The sequence below is a fragment of the Oncorhynchus clarkii genome, chromosome 18, assembly GCF_045791955.1.
Source record: "Oncorhynchus clarkii lewisi isolate Uvic-CL-2024 chromosome 18, UVic_Ocla_1.0, whole genome shotgun sequence".
Classification (NCBI taxonomy): domain Eukaryota; kingdom Metazoa; phylum Chordata; class Actinopteri; order Salmoniformes; family Salmonidae; genus Oncorhynchus; species Oncorhynchus clarkii.
The window spans coordinates 48032400-48047805 of record NC_092164.1 but is presented as its reverse complement, the minus strand read 5'-3'; positions in this window follow the sequence as shown (position 1 = coordinate 48047805).

The window sequence follows — 15406 nt, the reverse complement described above, 5'->3', positions numbered from 1 at the left end:
ATTTTATCTTCTACACCCACAAAAGATGTTGTGGATACATGTTCTTCATGGGAAAAAAATATTTTCTGAAAACAGTCATAAGGTATTGTATGAACTGTGGGAAATTGGAGCTCTTACTCAAGTCATCTCTCCTTGATTCCTCGTATGCTCTCTACTCATCTACTTCTCAAAATGCAATGGAGAAGAGCATCTGAGTGGAGGGACCTTGGACTTTCTCCTCCAATATGAGGAGGAGGCAAGGAATCAAGGAAAGATTAATTGAGAAAGTGTAAGTCTCCTGCACTCTTACTGTCATCATTTAGAGTGCTAAAGGGACAAGGGGCACCTTACTTTGTTGTTGCATCAGGGCACTCGGGAACTCTGAGATTGAATTCATCAAAATGTCTTTCTCTTCATATGAACAAGATGAACTGTTTTGGTACTCTGTGCAGGATTCATACAGACAAGTCAAATTCAATGACTTTCAAATAGTTTTTCAAGCACTAATGTGCGTTTTCAAGGCCATCAATTTGTAATAGTTCCTATTATGCAATTGTTTCTAGTCGCCAACAGATGGCAGTATATCGCCACAACCTCGTGAAAAAACTAACTAACTTACTATTCATCATTACCTTACAAGTTCTACTCAATAATATGTGTTTCCCTACTTATTTACTACATACATGAGTGGTAAGTCAGGACTGATGATATTGACTGATTTCCTTATATGAACTGTAATATATGAACTGTAACTCAGTAAAATCTTTGAAATTGTTGCATGTTGCATATATATTTAATGTTCAGTGTACAAAATATAAAATTGTCTTTATATTAAAATTGTCTTCTTATTTCACTCAATTTTAGGTCCCACAGGCTGTCCCTAACACATAATAACATAAAAGTTATTTCTGACAGCATAAAAGGCCCTTAGTTGACTCTTAATCAGTCAGTTCTGTACCTCCCTCGCTGAGTGACATGTGTGGGTGGAATGAGCGAGCTCACCTGGCAACCAGAACGCCAAACACGTGAGAAAATAAAGCTCAGTCTGCCTGGAAATTAATGCGCCAGAAAGACCTATACATTTTTCTAATATTTTTCATATTAACATATTTTATAATTTTCTGTTCTCCTCTCATTTTAATTCAAGTACTTTTCAAGTACTAACTTGAGAAAATGTCTGATTTTCAGGTCATTTTTTTTTTTAAACATTTTTTTCAGAGTGCGAAATTCAAGTACTTTAAGCACCTCAAGCACCTTGTGTGCACTATGTCTGTGGTGGTACTAATGACACAACAGGGCTTGACATTCACTTTTTTGCCACTTTTGATAAGTAGGACATATTTTTTACTTGTCCGAAAGCGCAAGTCCCGCCCCCAATAAAGGTCTGTAACACAATTTTTACATGATGAAAGGAAACACTTCAAAAATGAAATGCATTACTATCTTTTTACCATAGAGAATCAGACAAAAATGTAGTCTCTTTGCATATTCAAGCCCGTCTCAAAACAATATGCCTAGCATGGTTCAAAACAGACTCTGGGACAGTTCTGGGACAATAGATCAAAAATTCATACAACCACTGCACATCCCAAAAAATGTAAAAGCAACAAGGCTGATCTAACAGATCAGACCATTTAGCTTAAAATTGTCATTGTTTTTATCTTCATATTATAAGCTCAGCAATGTGCACATGGCTGTAGGCTACATGCAAATGTTCCAAAATGCAAATGCAAAAGCGTACTGTACCTTACTACATGCACAAATGTTTTCATGTGACAGAGATGGAAAAATCTGTAGAAATGAAGCAATCCAAAGATGCATCAACTAGCATAGGTCACTAATATGACTAGGATTGTGCCTTTGGCTGCTGGACAATAAAGCCTTGTTCGCACTGGCAGATTGAAGTGACTCAAATAAAAACAATTGCATATCCGATTCAAATCTGATCTTTTTAATGCAGTCTGAACAGCCAAAAGGCACATGGAATCAGATAGTTCAAACCAATTTCAAACCACCTTCAAAGAAATCTGATTCCTGGCCATGTGACTTGTCTGAATCTTCAAGTTTGTCCTCAAGTATTCTTAGACTGTTATTTGGCATACCTTGTTGTTTGCTAGCTACTCTGTTGACAGCTTGACAAGCACATGTGGTAGCTAGGTAGCTTGTTAATTGTTTTCAAACAAATTAGTGAATGTGCTAGCAAGCTAAACATCTACCAAGCTAGCTAGTTGATTGCTGTGGCTAGCTTAAAATAACTTGTTTTGAAAGTTGGATCTTTAAAGCAGAACTGAACTCAGGAACCAACTTCTTTAGTTGAAAACAGCATATGTGACATCGATATTAGTCAGAAAGATTTATTCCAATGCCAAAATTTTCTAAAAAGTGTAAGTAGGCACATTTGTCATAAAGTCAAGTGTCTCCCAAAACAGAGTTTTGTGAGATTTAAGAACAACTCTTTGTCAGGACTTACTAGAGGGTTGGGTTTTGATTTCCATAATGCTCACTTGCCCACTGACACAGGATACACAGCTGCGGTGATTGCACTGTATCCAATCCAGAACACACAGACAGTGAGATAGATGTTCCCATCAGCACAATGGATCTGACTTTGTTGACATAGGACAACATGTCGCACATGTTTTACTTGACAAATACTGCGCCAAACACTAGATGTAAAATTGCGTGACTAAAACTTCTCGGCAAAAACATCAGAATTAATAACAGATTTCTTGAGATATCTTAAATTCATTCTGGAAAATTTCTGGAAGTGGTATTGGCTTTGTTACTATGTTGTCTCATGGGGGAAACATCAGTAACCGCCACATCGAACCACACCCCCAAGACTGAAATCTCTATTTCTTCATGAGTAACAGAGAAATGCATTCGGTATCGGTGCATTCAGTCACTCTATTAAAGTGTTCTTAAACTATGATTTTGAACATTCAAAGCAACTGGGAGACTTCCATTGCAGGTATTGTTGTCACCTTAGCTTGCTACACAACAACGTCTGAGTGATAGGAAGCATAAGCACCACCACCGATCATTCTACGCCACTGCACAAATGCACGCCATTGTCAGCAAATTACTACAGTCTGAACACGTTCAAGTCCAATTTGATCACATGTAAATTCCTGAGAGGCAAAAACTGTTTGAATCAATGTTGTTTCTATGTCATTTGGGGGGAAACGATGTGATGACGTTGAATCAACGTGGGAAACGTATTGGATTTGAAAAAAGAAATCGTAACAGAACATTTTATTTTGTTCACCCAACTTTTAACCTTATTCAAAATGGTTGTTGATTTCACATTGAATTCAGGTTAGTTGACAACTCAACCAAATGTAAATCAAAAATATACGTTGAACTGACGTCTGCCACGTGGGTTTCTGTTTGGACAGTCAGTATTCCAAAACGGATTTGAAAAACAAAACTGATTTGAGCATTAAGGCCTGCAGTGTGAACAGGGCTTAAAGAACATTGATTTGAAAACCAATAGAACATGAGAGAAATGCTAGTTTCAATGGCATTTAAGTGTTTAGAAAATAATTTCCTGAACATTTCTATGGTCGTATTTTGCCTAGGCTACTTTGAAGCAAGGTAAGACATGCTTTGTAAAAAAAACATAAAACGTACAGGTTTTAAACAATTACGTTTATGGTTAAGTTGTTTCAAAATGATATGTGCCTATGTTCAGATTCAAGGTTGGTGATGTGTGGTGTGCAACAGGCTCTGTACTTCACTCACTTATTTATTCATGTACACTACCTACTAATTCAAGAGTTTTTCACTACATTGGAGAATAATAGTGAAGACATCAAAACTATAAAGTAACACATTTGGCACACTTTGCACACTCTTGGCATTCTCTCAACCAGCTTCATGAGGTAGTCGCCTGGAATGCTTGTCTATTCAGACAACTTAAATCTTATTGTCCGACCATTTTTTTTTACTTGTCCTGGACAAGTGTTAATGTCGAGCCATGCACAAGAGCGCTAGAAGGACCCCTCTATCAGCCCCAGTGGCCTCGCGTGGACAACAGAGTGAGAGGACATCACAATCATCATCAGGAGACCAGCGTGGAAATAAATTAACGGAGATGAAAAGCCATCAGCTGAATTCTAAATACACTGTATTCTCCTGAGGATTTTGAAAATAAAATAACAAAAATACACATGCCCAAACACATGCAACTATGCACGCACAAATGCACACGCACGCACACACACTGACTTTTTCAAGCCATTATTAAGTTCATGGTTGGCCAGAGGTCCTCTTGGCCAGTTGACCGCTAGGTCCCTGCAGGGGGTTGAAACAACAGATGGTGATCCTATGATAACTGCATGTCACCGTAGAGAGATCCCTAGGAGGAAGGAGAGAAAGAAAGAGTGAGAGCGAGTGAGAGAGAAATAGATAGGAAGAGAGAAAGAGAAAGATACAGGAAAAGAGAAAGATAGAGAAAGAAAGAGAAAAAGATAGGGAGAGAGAAAGAGAAAGATACATGAAAAGAGAAATAGAGAAAGAAAGAGAAAAAGATAGGGAGAGAGAGAGAAAGATAGAGAAAGATACAGGAAGAGAGAAAGAGAGCAAAATATAGATATAGATAAAGGAAGAGAGAAAGAGAGAAAGAGAGAAAGATAGAGGGAGAGAAACATAAAGAGAAATATAGTGGAAGAGAGAACGAAGAGAGAGAAAGATACTGCCACAGTCTCAGTCCCAGTTTAGCAGGGCTGTATGCCCTCCAACCCCTCCTACACCAACCAGCCAGGGACTCAGCAGGCTGCTAATATTAAGAGAGATTTACCTGAGGCAGCTAGGCCAGAGGTGAGAGCTTAGTGTCTAACCTTAAATTGGGAAAAGACAACCTTGGCAAGACAGCTAATGGCCATCCTGGCTTTGAGCTAGGCTTGGGCTTCAGAGATAGAGAGGGAGTGGGTAGAACAAACTGTGTCCAGGATATGTGTGTGTGTGTGTGTGTGTGTGTGTGTGTGTGTGTGTGTGTGTGTGTGTGTGTGTGTGTGTGTGTGTGTGTGTGTGTGTGTGTGTGTGTGTGTGTGTGTGCGTGTGTGTGTGTGTGTGTGTGTGTGGAGTTATTTTTCAACAATAACAAATGTGATCATTTGTGTTCGAATACCCATACTGACATACACTATACTACATACCAGAGGTGTGGACTCTAGTCACATTTCTTGGACTCGAATCAGACTAGGGTCACAAATATGATGACTTGCAACTCGACTTTGACTTTAACACCAATGACTCGTGACTTGACTTGGACTTGAGCCTTATGACTCGACCTGACTTGATACCCTCCTCAAGCCCAAATATTAAAAATGATGCTATTAAAAAAAGTGTGCAGCGCATCAACTCTTCATTTAACGGATTACAGTTTGAATCGGACAGGAGCCAATCAAATTGTGCCAGCTGAGAAAAAGTTGTGCGTGGCAGTGCAGAGGAACGTCGAGGAGTGAATTCAGATGGAGCCCTTGGAAAGATGATACCCAAAATTATTATTTTCGGATATAAAGACAACGCTGTATCAACAAAAACGGATTGTAACTTGTAAAATATGTGGGAAGAAAATTACAGACGGAGGCGCAACAATTTCCAACTTTGTTCGACATTTGAAGCTGCACAAAGAACGGTAAGTCGTGGCTAATATAGCCGACAGCTATATATTTTATTACTTTACTGGTGTATCATGTAGGCTAATGTAACGTTAAGTCAATGAGCCTCCACACAGTCAGTCAGTGCGGGAACGTGATCGTTGCACCCAAGATTGAGCAACAACTGGCTAGGCAGTTGGTAGCCTAAATCCTGCCTGATGTTACTGCTGTTCCTGAAACCATTGACATACGTGAGCCTACTGTAACCACAGAGAGAGAGTGTGTGTGTTAAGGTTGGGAGATTGTGTGTAAGCCTACATCCCCCGATTGCGCCACATAGCGATGCTCGATAGTCGACCACTATTGGGGGGTGTGTGTCTGTCTAATGGCTACCAATGTATTTCCATGGAAATATAACGTTTATTGGAAAGTAATAAATATATAGATATTTTTAAAAGCATTCATGATTTACATAAATGTAATATACTAACTATTACTCTTGTTAAAAATATGAAATGGTATTACATTTGGTGAGGAGCACATTATGATTTGTTTAGGGCTCGAAACTCAAAGTTTAGGACTTGAGACTTGAGGTCTTGAGTTGTGACTTGACTCGGACTTGCCTGTCTTGACTTGGGACTTGACTTGGGACTTGAGTGCTAAGACTTGAGACTTACTTGTGACTTGTAAAACAATGACTTTGTCCTACCTCTGCTACATACTTAATGAGTATATACTACATACTATATACTATTAGTTCATTTTAGTACTGCCGTTTCAGTTGAGCGTACTAGCACTGAACCTGTCTTCCTGAAGTTGATGGTGTTGCTATGCAAGCTCTTGTTAACTTGGTATCATAACAAATGTGTTCATAAATTCAATCTGGAGTGCCAGAGTAAGTCCAGAGTGTTGTCAGATTGTCAGCTCGTAAATTCAGAGCGTTCAGACAGCACACTGGACGCTCTGGCCGAGCAGTAGGGTTGATCCAAGCTTTCTGACCTCACAATGGCAGTCAAGCACCCAAGCTAACTGCTAGCTAGCTACTTACAGATACCAACGAGAGAACACCTCACTCTGACCATTTTACTCACCCTAGAAGAGCTGGTTAGGCTATTTTTATGTTATCCAGAGAGTTGGTGACTGTAACTGTGCTGCTGGCAACAATTTAGCTACGCTTTTTTTGCCCATGTTTACTGACACCGGCCCTATTCAATGGATGTTGAGCATTTGTAAATTCATCAGTCATTCTGCGCTCTGGCACACTCAGACGAGAGCACTCTGAAATCGTAGTAGATAGCCAGAATTAACAATGTCCATTGAGAATGCACAGCTAAGAATGACGTGAATAATCAATTCAATAAACATTGGGTAGTTAGTTAGATAGCATATACAGTACCAGTCAAAGGTTTTGACACACCTACTCATTCAAGGGTTTTTCTTTGTTTTGACTATTTTCGACATTGTATAATAATAGTGAAGAGATCAAAACTATGAAATAACACATATGGAATCATGTAGTAACAAAAAAAGTGTTTAACAAATCGAAAAATATTTTAGATTAGTAGCCACCCTTTGCCTTGATGACAGCTTTCCACACTCTTGGCATTCTCTCAACCAGCTTCATGAGGAATGCTTTTCCAACAGTCTTGAAGGAGTTCCCACATATGCTGAGCACTTGTTGGCTGCTTTTCCTTCACTCTGTGTTCCAACTCATCCCAAACCATCTCAATTGGGTTGAGGACATGTCATTGTGGAGGCCAGGTCATCTGATGCAGCACTCCATCACTCTCCTTCTTGGTCAAATAGCCCTTACACAGACTGAAGGTGTGTTGGGTCATTGTCCTGTGTAAAAGCAAATGATAGTCCAACTAAGCGCAAACCAGATGGGATGGCGTATCGCTGCAGAATGCTGTGGTAGCCATGCTGGTTAAGTGTGCCTTGAATTCTAAATAAATGGCTGACAGTGTCACCAGCAAAGCACCCCCATATCATCACACCCCCTCCTCCATGCTTCACGGTGGAAACCACACGTGCAGAGATCATCTGTTCACCTACCCTGCGTCTCACAAATATGTGTTATTTCATAGATTTGATGTCTTCACTACAATGTAGAAAATAGTAAAAATAAAGAAAAATCCTAGAATAAGTAGGTGTGTCCAGACTTTTGACTGGCACTGTAGTTAATATACTCCCTTGCAAGTTTGATGTATTAGTAGCCAACTAACATCAGGTAACAAGATAACATACCAGTACATACTACTGCTGTAATGCTATTGTCACAACTTCCGCCGAAGTCGGTCGCTCTCCATTATAGGGCGGAGTTCGCACGTCGACGTCACCGGCCTTCTAGCCGATCCACTCTTCATTTTCCATTTGTTTTGTGTTTGTTTTACACACCTGGTTTCAATTCCCCAATTACATGTTCATTATTAAACCCTCTGTTTTCCCCATGGTTTTTGTGCGTGTTTGTTTGTTGTATTTACAGTCCGTTTTGTGGGCTCTGTATTATCGACTTGTATTTGAAAGTCTTGAGTAAAATTACGTGTTTTACTAATCTCTGCTGTCCTGCGACTGACTCCTCTGCACCAGCTACCCCCAGACCTTTAACAGAAACACCCGCCACGGCGAATGGAGTCAGCAGGAACAGACCCTTTGGTGGTCGAGGAGCGCGTCCAGCAGCATGCGACCATGTTGCAACATCTCGAGAACCGCCATGGATCGCGTGCTGCTGACAATGGACCGATGGGAGTGCCTCCACCGGCACCACTACAACAGCCACCACCGATCATCCCTCCTTCACCCGGTCCCAGTGGGATTCGGCTCGCACTCTTGAGGGAGAATGATGGGACGGCTGCCGGATGCCAAGGGTTTCAACTCGAGCTGGAACTCTACCTGGCGACCGTCCACCCGGCTCCTTCGGGACGTGAGAGCGTGTCCGCCCTTGTCTCTTGTCTCTCAGGGAAAGCCCTGGAGTGGGCCAAAGCCGTATGGGGGGAAGGAGAGGCGGTGTTGGACCATTACGCAGAGAAAACCAGTCGCTTTCGGGCAGTTTTCGACCACCTGCCTGAGGGTAGAGCGGCGGATGAACGTCTGTTCCTCTTGAGGCAGGGGACGAGGAGCGCACAGTAGTTCGCCTTGGATTTCCGGACCCTGGCCGCCAGCGCGGGATGGAACGACAGGGCCCTGATTGATCACTACCAGTGCAGTCTGCACGAGGACGTCCGTCGGGAGTTGGCCTGCAGGGATACCACTCTGACGTTTGACCAGCTGGTGGACCTGTCCATCCGGCTGGATAACCTGCTGGCTACCCGCAGACGACGTCTGGATCGGGGCCTGTCAGTTCCATCCCCCAGCACCACCGCTCCGACGCCCATGGAGCTGGGAGGTGCTGCACTTAGGGCGATCGGAGGAGGGGTCGTTCCCTGCACCATCTGTGGCCGCAGAGGGCACACTGCTTTTCGGTGCTGCGGGGGTTCCTCTGGGAGTCGAGAAGGCAGGCAGGGAACACTCGTGTCACCCCAGGTGAGTCAGCACCAGGATCACTCAGAGCCTCCTGTTGCTCACATGTTTTTGTTTATACATTTTCCCTCCATTCCCAGCATAAAGCGCTCGTAGATTCAGGCGCAGCTGGGAATTTTATTGACAGAGCCTGTGCCCATAGTTTAGGGATCCCCATTGTTCCTGTGGATATGCCCTTCCTTGTGCACGCCCTAGATAGTCGACCATTAGGGTCAGGGCTAATTAGGGAGGCCACCGCTCCACTGGGCATGGTTACGCAGGAGGGTCACAAGGAGAGAATTCGTAGGGGTTTCCGTCGGTGCTACTACGGTGGAAAGTCCAGACCAGGTCTGCACCGTCATCGCCTCTGAATATGCAGATTTGGCTCTTCTTACAGAAGGCGACTCAATTGCCACCCTATCGATGGGGGGATTGTGCGATAAATCTCCTGGTAGACGCAACACTTCCCAGGAGTCACGTGTATCCTCTGTCACAGGAGGAGACGGTGGCTATGGAAACATATGTCTCCGAATCCCTGGGGCAGGTGTACATTCGGCCCTCCACTTCACCTGCCTCCTCAAGTTAATTTTTTGTGAAGAAGGTTGGAGGTCTGCGCCTGTGCATTGACTATTGAGGTATCAACCAAATCACTGTGAGGTACAGCTACCCGCTGCCTCTCATAGCCAGTGCGATAGAGTCAATGCACGGGGCGTGCTTCTTCACAAAATTGGATCTCAGGAGCGCTTATAACCTGGTGCGTATCCGGGAGGGGGAACGAGTGGAAGACGGCATTTAGTACCATCTCAGGGCACTATGAGTACCTCGTCATGCCGTACGGGTTGATGAATGCTCCATCACTCTTCCAGGCATTTGTGGACAAGATTTTCCAGGACCTGCATGAGCAGGATGTAGTGGTGTATATTGATGACATTCTGATATACTCCGCTACACGTGCCGAGCATGTGTCCCTGGTGCGCAAGGTGCTTGGTCGACTGTTGGAGCATGACCTGTACGTCAAGGCTGAGAAATGTCTGTGCTTCCAACAGTCAGTCTCCTTCCTAGGGTACTGCATTTCCACTTCAGGGGTGGAGATAGAGAGTGACCGTATTTCAGCCATGCGTAATTGGCCGACTCCCAACACGGTAAAGGAAGTGCAGTGGTTTCTAGGGTTTGCCAACTACTACCGGAGGTTTATCCGGGGTTTTGGTCAGGTAGCCGCTCCCATTACCTCACTGCTGAAGGGGGGACCGGTGCGTCTGCGGTGATCGGCTGAGGCGGACAGGGCTTTTGGACACCTGAAGGCTATGTTTATCTCGGCTCCCATGTTGGCCCATCCGGATCCCTCTTTGGCATTCATAGTGGAGGTGGGATAGGAGTCGTGCTCTCTCGGCGCTCGAGTACGCCACCAAAGCTCCGCCCCTGTGCTTTCTTTTCGAAGAAGCTCAGCCCGGCGGAGCAAAACTATGATGTGGGGGACAGGGACCTGTTGGCTGTTGTCAAGGCTCTGAAGGCGTGGAGACATTGGCTTGAGGGGGCTAAACACCCTTTTCTCATCTGGACTGACCACAGCAATCTGGAGTACATCCGGGCGGCGTGAAGACTGAACCTTCGCCAGGCAAGGTGGGCCATGTTCTTTACCCGTTTTGTTTTCACCCTGTCCTACAGACCAGGTTCCCAGTACGCGAAGGCAGACGCACTGTCCCGGATGTATGACACAGAGGAGCGGTCCGTGGATCACACTCCCCATACTTCCAGCCTCTTGCCTGGTGGCACCGGTGGTGTGGGAGCTGGACGCGGACATCGAGCGGGAGTTACGTACAGAGCCCACTCCCCCAGTGTCCAGCTGGGCGTCTGTACGTTCCAGTCTGCTGTCCGCGACCGTATGATCTATTAGGCCCACATGTCACCCTCCTCTGGTCATCCTGGCACCGGTCAAACGATGCGTTGTCTTATGTGGGAAGTACTGGTGGTCCACCTTGGCCAAGGACGTGAGGGTGTATGTTTCCTCCTGTTCGGTGAGTAAAATTGAGTAGAATTACATGTGTTACTCACCTCTGCTGTCCTGCGCCTGACTCCTCTGCGCCAGCTACACCCAGACCTTTTACAGCTATGTTGTTCGTAAGGATAGCGTAGCTAACAAATTGTCAGCTAACATAATGTGTAATGTAACTTACTTGAAAAGTCATTACTTTATACATTGCTAACATTTTCTTAACATTTGTCATAATTGGTTAAAGCAATCAATTTGTATCTGTACCAATGACTTTCTTAAAATCTGAAAACGTTGTGAAGCCATGCCCATTTTCGTGAAGAATTGCATTATGGGCCCTAAAAGCACGGAAATAGTGTCCACTGCTTTTGGCATATTATAACTATATCCATACGATTACCAATAATCATACTACATACTCAAATGACATCACAAATAGTACGGTTAGTGCGGTTAGTATGAGTATTCGAACACAGCTCCAGGTTTTTGTTCAAACCAATTTTCTCCAGAACACCTTCAATTTCAACCATGTCAATAGCTAGATATAATATTGAAATTCTGACCATTATTTATGAAGTGTGCTTGGTAGGTATTGTATTTTACCACCCCCAAAAAGCTGGTATTCAGACCTAAAGTTTTTCAGATGGACAGTGGTTAACATTGCGGATGATGACATTGGCCAGTGGTAGGGACATTTGCTGGGTCTTCTATGATCATGTTAAATAGCTTCATTCTCCCATTGAACGAGCAACTGATGATCTTTAGGCCTACCACACCTGAGTAGATGATTATAACCATGAACATTTTAAACAAACAAACAGGGTAAGTGATTAGTGATGCATAGTAAACTGGGCCGAGGGTGATGATGAAACACAGCGACAATGAGCATCATGCACCGTAACCATAGCAAGGATCCTTCTGAAGGTGTCAGAGGATGGAGAGATTAGGAGGGAACATAAAGATAATGATTCCGTTCCATGGTTCTGTTGTTCTGTCCTATTAAGAGACAAACAGAACATGATGTGATGCAGATTAACATTATCTACTGTACACAGCAGAGGAGTAATAGATAATAATAGTCAAAGATGGGGGAAATGTATAGGCTGTGGGCGTGTGTTTGCAGCACACGAGCCACTTAACTGCTATTTTTGCTAATGCAGAAGTCACCCAGCTGTCTCTCGCTCTCTCTCTCTCTCTCTCTCTCTCTCTCTCTCTCTCTCTCTCTCTCTCTCTAACAATTCAATTCAATTGAAGGGGCTTTATTGGCATGGGAAACATGTGTTAACATTGCCAAAGCAAGTGAAGTAGATAATATAAAAAAGTGAAATAAACAATAAAAATTAACAGTAAACATTTCACATACAGAAGTTTCATAACAATAAAGACATTACAAATATCATATTATATATATATATATATACAGTGTTGTAACAATGTAAAAATGGTTAAAGTACACAAGGGACAATCAGCCAGGGGCCGCCAGTGCCGCCAGTCAGCCAGGGGCCGCCAGAGCCCCTCAGCCCAGAGGCGCCAGAGCCCCTCAGTCCCGAGCAGCTGCCCCTCTGTCCCGAGCAGCTGTCCCTCTGTCCCGAGCAGCTGCCCCTCTGTCCCGAGCTGCCCCTCTGTCCAGTGGGGTCATTGAGAGGGGTTGCCATGGTTAGAGAGCCACGGAGGCGGACAATGAGGCGGACTAAGACAATAGTGAAGTGGGGTCCGCGTCCCGCGCCAGAGCCGCCACCGCGGACAGACGCCCACCCAGACCCTCCCCTATAGGTCAAGGTTTTGCGGCCGGGGGTACTGTCACGTTCTGACCTTTATTTCCTTTGTTTTGTATTTATTTAGTATGGTCAGGGCGTGAGTTGGGTGGGCAGTCTATGTTTGTTTTTCTAGGTTTTGGGTATTTCTATGTTTCGGCCTAGTATGGTTCTCAATCAGAGGCAGGTGTCATTAGTTGTCTCTGATTGAGAATCATACTTAGGTAGCCTGGGTTTCACTGTGTGTTTGTGGGTGATTGTTCCTGTCTCTGTGTTTTGCACCAGATAGGGCTGTTTTTGTTTTTCCACGTTTATTGTTTTGTAGTGTTCGTGTTTATCGTTTTTTTATTAAACATGAATCAATATAACCACGCTGCGTTTTCGTCCGCCTCTACTTCACCACAGGAAAACCCTTACAACAGGAGGTTAGGAAGTGCAGCTCAGTTTCCACCTCATTTTGTGGGCAGTGTGCACATAGCCTGTCTTCTCTTGAGAGCCATGTCTGCCTATGTTCACAAACACACCCCACAGAGCCCCAGGACAGCAGCACAATTAGACCCAACCCAAATCATGAGAAAACAAAAAGATAATTACTTGACACATTGGAAAGAATTAACAAAAAAACAGAGCAAACTAGAATGCTATTTGGCCCTAAACAGAGCGCACACAGTGGCAGAATACCTGACCACTGTGACTGACCAAAACTTAAGGAAAACTTTGACTATGTACAGACTCAGTGACCATGACCAGCTTGCTTAGGGGACTCTTCTCCAGGTTCATCTCTCTGTAGGTGATGGCTTTGTTATGGAAGGTTTGGGAATCGCTTCCTTTTAGGTGATTGTAGAATTTAACTGCTTTTTTCTGGATTTTGAGAATTAGTGGTTATCGGCCTAATTCTGCTCTGCATGCATTATTTGGTGTTCTACGTTGTACACGGGGGATATTTTTGCAGAATTGTGCATGCAGAGTGCAATTTGGTCTTTGTCCCATTTTGTGAAGTCTTGGTTGGTGAGCGGAACACCATTACTATCTCTCTCTCTCTCTCTCCCTCTAACTCTCTCTCCAACTCTCTCTAACTCTCTCTCCAACTCTCTCCAACTCTCTCTCTCCCTCTAACTCTCTCTCCAACTCTCTCTCTCTCCCTCTAACTCTCTCTCCAACTCTCTTTCTCCCTCTAACTCTCTAACTCTCTCTCCAACTCTCTCTAACTCTCTCTCCCTCTAACTCTCTCTAACTCTCTCTCCAACTCTCTCTCTCTCTAACTCTCTCTAACTCTCTAACTCTCTCTCCCTCCAACTCTCTCTAACTCTCTCTAACTCTCTCTCCCTCCAACTCTCTCTAACTCTCTCTCCAACTCTCTCTAACTCTCTCTCCAACTCTCTCTAACTCTCTCTCTCCAACTCTCTCTAACTCTCTCTCCCTCCAACTCTCTCTCCAACTCTCTCTCTCTCCCTCTAACTCTCTCTCTGTCTCTCTCTCTGTCTCTCTCTCTGTCTTTCTCTAACTCTCTATCTCTCTCCCTCTAACTCTCTCTAACTCTCTCTTAGGTGTTTGTAGAATTTAACGTCTCTTTTCTGGATTTTGATAATTAGTGGGTATTAGCCTAATTCTGCTCTGCATGCATTATTTGGTGTTCTACGTTGTACACTGAGAATATTTTTGCAGAATTCTGCATGCAGTCTCAATTTGGTGTTTGTCCCATTTTGTGAAGTCTTAGTTGGTGAGTGGACCCCAGACCTCGCAACCATAAAGGGCAATGGGCTCTATGACTGATTCAAGTATTTTTAGCCAGATCCTAATTGGTATGTTGAAATTGATGTTCCTTTTGATGGCATAGAATGCCCTTCTTGCCTTGTCTCTCTCTAACAATTCAATTCAAGGGGCTTTATTGGCATGGGAAACATGTGTTAACATTGCCAAAGCAAGTGAGGTAGATAATATACAAAAGTGAAATAAACAATAAAAATTAACAGTAAACATTACATATACAGAAGTTTCAAAACAATAGAGACAATACAAATGTGATATATATATATATATATATATATATATATATATATATATATATATATATATATATATATATATATATATATATACAGTGTTGTAACAATGTACAAATGGTTAAAGTACACAAGGGAAATAAATAAGCATAACTATTTCTCTAACTCCAACTGTCCAACTATCTCTCTCTCTCTAACTCTCTCTCTGTCTCTAACTCTCTCTCTGTCTCTAACTCTCTCTAACTATCTCTCTAACTCTGTCTCCAACTGTCTAACTACCTCTCTCTAACTCTCTCTCTGTCTCTCTAACTCTCTGTCTCTAACTCTCTCTCTCAAACTATTTCTCGAACTATCTCTAACTCTCTCTCTGTCTCGCTCTCTCTCTCTCTAACTCTCTCTCTGTCTGTCTGTCTGTCTCTCTCTGTCTCTCTAATTATTTCTCTAACTGTCTCTCTCTGTCTCTCTAACTATTTCTCTAACTTTCTCTTTCTCTGTCTCTCTCTCTCTGTCTGTCTCAATTCAATTTCAATTCAATTCAAGGGGCTTTATTGGCATGGGAAACAAGTGTTAACATTGCCA